Raw genomic sequence first — 5,433 nt, forward strand, 5'->3', positions numbered from 1 at the left:
TATGCCTGGTGCTGTTCCCGGCATGCTCTCCTGCACCCTTCGTTAAACCAGGGTTGATCTCCAGGCTTGATGGTAATGGTAGAGTGAGGGATATGCCGGGCCATGAGGTTGCAGATTGTGGTTGAATACAATTCTGCTGCTGCTGATGGCCCACAGCGCCTCATGGTAGCATCTTAAAGGAGTTGGTAGATTTAGAGGAGCAGAGAGGTTCAGGGAGGGGATTCCTGAGCTTCGTGCCCAGGCAGCTGAAAGCACAGCGGCCAATGGCAGAGCGGTTACAATCGGGGATGTGCAAAATTGTAGATTTGGAGGAGAACGTAGAACTCGGGAGTGTTGAGTGGCTGGTGGAGCTTGCAGAGGTAGGGTGGGCGAAGCCATGTAGGGCTTTAAAGGCAAGGATGTAAATTAAAAAATGGTGGCATTGCCAGAACGGGTGTCACTGTAGCTCAGCGAGCACAGGGGTGGTGGTTTACCGGGATCTGGTGTGGGTTAGATTATGGGCAGCTTTTGATGAGCCCAAGTTATGGAAGGTGGGAGATGGGAAGCCGGCCAAGAGATAGTTGGTGTTTTCAAGTCTAGAGCTAACAGAGACATGGATGATGGTTTGAACAGCAGATGAGCTGAGGCAGGGGCATAGTTCCGCGATGTTATGAAGGTGGAAGTGAGTCGTCCTGGTGATGGAGTGAATATCTGGTCGGAAGATTATCCCGTGGTCAAATACGACACCAAGGTTGCAAACAGCAAACCGGTGCTGAGGAGAGGGATGGAGTCGATGGCTTGGCAATGGAGTTTGTGAAGTGTCAATAGCTTCGGTCTTACATATATTTCGCTGGATGGCACCAGAACTGAAAGTTTGCAGCTATCGGGAAATACTAAACAGGTTGGGCCTTTCTGCTATAGAAGAGAGGGGACTTAGATAAGGCCTGATAGAGATCTTGAAATTTGTGAATGGATTGGAAACGGTAGATGTGGAGAGAAAGCGCAGTGTGAGAGAGGCGGGAGGGGAGGAGACAGAGTGAGAGATTAAACAGGGAGAGCGGGAGGCGAGGAGACAACTTCAAGAGTGACAGACAGAGCAGAGAGCGGCCTCTGATCTTCCACCACCACCTCCAGCTTTCTGTAACCGCCAATTTCAAACCGTTTATCGACTGTAGAACAGAAACACAGCGCTCCACACAAACCCTTACAGACTCGGACTTCATATTCAAGGGTTTCCCGAAACCACAATCTTTTAAATAAGGTCCTGTTACAATTAACAATCAGTAATATTCCCGCCGATATACAGTCACTTCAATCACAAGTCGACCCGTCTCCTTCCATGTCACTCTCTGACCTTATTCCATCTCCCCACACTTCCCCACACAGACGGGTTCAGCAGTTTACAAACACCTTATTCCAGCTGACTTGGAGAATCTCATGTGTTGGGGTTTGAGTTGTGACGCGGGGAATCTCCGCCAGAGTTACCGTCTCACAGAGACTCTCACCCTGAACCTGTGAACTGAAAATGACCCTGAACTGAGACTGGAGCCGAACACCCCCCAGTTAGAGTGAGGCCCGGCCCGGACATCCCATTCTCTCTGTGGGGGAGGGGTGGGTGCAGCGAATGTCAGCGAGTCACCAGGAAGCCGGGGTTCATTTGAAATGATTTCAATCTGGAATCTGAGCCCGGCCCCGGGACATGGATCATCTGATTCCACGATCAGCTCTTTTTGGAAAGACGTGCGTGGCTCTGAAAAGAGCCTTTGGGTTCAGATGTTTACAAGTTGTCCTTTTTACTTTCTTTTGCTCGCTGCTTTGGGAGACTTTGCTGATTTGGGCTTGGCCTTGGGTTTTTCCAACTTCTTGGCCGCCTACACCATTCCGCCTGTGACCTTCTTGGGGCTCTTGGGCTTCTTCACCGCCGCCTTCTTCCCAGCCGCCGCTTTCGCTGTCTTTTTTGATCTTGGTGCTTTCTTGGTGCTCGTTTTCTTGGCTCTTGGTTTCTTGGCTGGAGATTTCTTGGCTGTTGGTTTCTTGGCTGGAGATTTCTTGGCTGCTGGTTTCTTTACTGCAGATTTCTTGGTTGCCGGTTTCTTCACCTTCTTTCCCTCTTTCCGCTGGGATTCCTTCTTAGCGAGCCTGAAGGAACCCGAGGCGCCCGTGCCCTTGGTCTGCTCCAGGGAGCCGTTTTCCACTTTCCTCTTGATACTTAACCTGATCTGGGAACATAACTTCAGCACATCGACGCCGTTGGCAGCCAGAGCCTTCTTTACCGCAGCCAGGGACATCCCCTTGCGATCGCGACCACTCGCCACAACCTTGAGGATCTGCTCGCCCAACGTGGGACCGGCTGGCTTGGAGCGGGGAGCCGCCTTCTTCTTCTTGCTGGGAGACTTGGTTTGAGCGGCGGCGGCAGGAGGAGCCGTTTCGGCGGCTGCAGTATCAGACATGTCGGCGACTCTGTAGAAAATCTCTCTGACAGTCAGAGCTGGGTCAGAAATGAAACGAGAGGCGGCGGCACAGAGCAACTTAAAGGCAGCGAGCGGACGGGGCGGAGACACCCTGCTGTCAGCTCCCGGCCCCTCCAGCCTCTCCGTGTTTCTCTCTCCTCATTCACTACCCGATTGCAATTAAACTCGGGCACTCCACATTCCCAGACTGGCCTCTTTCTGTCTCAAAGACCGGGATGTCTGCTGTCGCGAAAGTTTCATCAGAATTAAAGGCAGCAATTTCCATTTATAGCCGTTTCATTGCTGAACTGATCGCTCTCTCACCCCATCGCCGACATGTTCTCTGTTTTTTGACTGAAATTTTAAATCAAATAAAGCTTCACGTTTAATTCCCACTTCAGGGCTGAGCAGGGGGGCATGGCGATCCTATGACAGGGAAATCTTTGAATTTTATAGAAGAGGGTCTCTGAAATCCGGCGATGAGAGCGGACACACAAACACAGTGACATTAGTCTAACCCACCCGCCCCTTTAACACACTCTCGCTGACAAAATGTTCACTCTGCTCATTCACAGCACAATCTGTTCCCAGATTTACAGTTCACAGGACAGGTTTTCCTCTCCGCTCGGCCTGTGCTGCCGATTCTCGGGGTTAGTTGCAGTTTCCCAGCTCAGTCAGTGTTAAACACTCTGAGGCCGGCGCTCCTCACAGTGTCTGTTCCCCAGATTCAGGGGCAGGAGCCAATCACAGCTTTGGCTGTGTTCACTCATATCTGGTTTGAAGGTATATTGTTCACCGGCAGAAATATGTTTGATTTATATGAAAGTAGAAATGAATTGATCACCGCCCCTCTAGCCTCTCTCTGTCTCTCTCCCCGCCGATAATGAGGAACAGAACAGAGCAACTGGTGTCCTGTGCATTCCATTCTCAACACCCAGGGGCAGCAACCAGAGAGAGAGAGACAGAGAGACTGTATCAGTCTGAATGTTCGTACTCTGAGCCAGGCGGTCCACGCACTCTCTGTTACCGAGATTTAGGGAGGAACGTGTCACAGTTTGGCTCTGTCGATCCTAGCCTGCTTTTAGACGATAGTATTATTCGCAGAAATAATGTGACATTCTGTTCACCACACATGCCTTGAAGTCGGTTTCAATAGACCGAAAACTGAGAGGTTCAGCATCGATCCAGATATAACAGGAAGGGCTGGGTGATAGAGGGACTGGGGATTGATACTGTACACTAGGCATTGAGGCAGACACATGAGATGACTCGCTTATATCCCGGTCACTGTCTGATGAACTTTTAGAAATCTAGATCAACAAACACTACCACGCGTTTGCTGTTCAGATTCTTTACATACACAAATATATATGCAGAGGGGAAAAAAACACAAATAACCTTCAACGTAACACCGGCCGTCGTTGAACATGTTTGAGGGAGCTGAATAGAAACGGGACTTGCTGACAGTATAAATATGGAAGGGGTTTTAATTCTTGCCGGCATTCCAGTTATGAGAATGTGGTGAACGCAGAATCTGATTGGATGCGTAAAGAAGCCAATCGCAGAGAACAAAGGAAATTGACAACATTGCCAATAAAACAATCACAATCCTTGCCTGCATCCATCGCTCATTAGCAAAGCTCTGTGGGACGGACTGTGGGGCTGCTCAGAGCAGCGTTTACTTCAATTATTTCCTGATACGGACTGAGACGATGGTTGACGATAAGAAATCCGCTGCCAAGAAGGGCGCCAAGAAAATCCAAAAGAAACCGGCACCGAAAAGTGGCAAGAGGTGCAGAAAGTCGAGGAAGGAGAGTTACTCCATCTACTTCTACAAAGTGATGAAGCAGTTTCACCCCGACACCCTCCAAGGCCATGAGCATCATGAACTCGTTTGTGAACGATATTTTCGAGCGCATCGCGGGTGAGGCTTCCCGCCTGGCCGATTACAACAAGCGGCAGACCATCAGCTCCCGGGAGATCCAGACCGCCGTGCGCCTGCTGGTGCCCGGGGAGCTGGCCAAGCACGCCGTGTCGGAAGGGACAAAGGCGGTGACCAAATACACCAGCTCCAAGTTAAACTCCACACTGTCCTGAAAGAAGAAACTCCAAACACAACGGCTCTTTTAAGAGCCATCCACAATCTCTCTGAAAGAGCTATACAAACTCATCTCCCTTTAGGCTCAATTTACTGTAATTATTTCCTTAAGGAATGTGTTTGAGAACGTTTGATGTTCCAGCTGTAGATTTAGTTTGGTATCTTCAGATAAGCTGTTTCACTGGCCGGATCGACCTTAGTGTCGTTGTTGTATTTCCCGTCCCGTAAACTACAAATACTGTCCCTGGTCGCTCATTCCCTTTGTTCTCAGACCCGTTCACTTGCAGCACCTTCCGACGAATTAACAGCTTGTTTTCGAGATGAGAATCGGATTTCAGTCACCTCAATCTCTGTAAAAACATTTTCATTTTTTTTCAGTGCCAGTTGTGGTCAATCATTTTATTAACCCGAGACTTCCTGCATTGAAACAACCCAGAATGGGGTTTCTTAGAGGCCAGAACGCGGGCAGTTTGAACTCTCTGTCCCTCTTCTCTTCTCACAGCAGGGCTCCTAGTTCTGGATTCACTCCCGCAGCAGCGCCTGTGCAAAGATTCGATCGATAATCTGTGAATCCTCACTTTTACAAAATTTGAGCTGGAATGTGTCCCGTTACAGAATCAATGGGGAATTAATCCCGCCCGTGAAAGTGCGATATTCAACCCGAAATTAATCCTGATTGTAACAGCCTGGAATTTGCAAGGGAGAGATGAAATATGATAAAATGAATTTTTTTTTAAATGGTGAAAACTTTGGCTAATGGTGTATTTATTAACTTAATTCGCTCGTTTAGGAAAATAATTGGTGGACTTTTCGAATTTTAAAAATCGTTGGTGGTCTGACTGTTGGGGACAGTTATTTCCACACACTTACCATTCGTGGGAAAACTAGACTGTGATTGGTCACCGG

General features: G+C 48.9%; 1 pseudogene; it reads right to left on the bottom strand.

Annotated features, from left to right (window-relative positions):
* Positions 1-1,772: 1,772 nt before the first annotated feature.
* Positions 1,773-2,429, bottom strand: LOC147087824 (histone H1.01-like; annotated as a pseudogene).
* Positions 2,430-5,433: the final 3,004 nt, after the last annotated feature.

The sequence above is a fragment of the Somniosus microcephalus genome, unplaced genomic scaffold (genome assembly GCF_052327205.1).
Source record: "Somniosus microcephalus isolate GS21.2 unplaced genomic scaffold, FLI_Smic_1.0 unresolved_chr5, whole genome shotgun sequence".
In the NCBI taxonomy this organism is placed as follows: domain Eukaryota; kingdom Metazoa; phylum Chordata; class Chondrichthyes; order Squaliformes; family Somniosidae; genus Somniosus; species Somniosus microcephalus.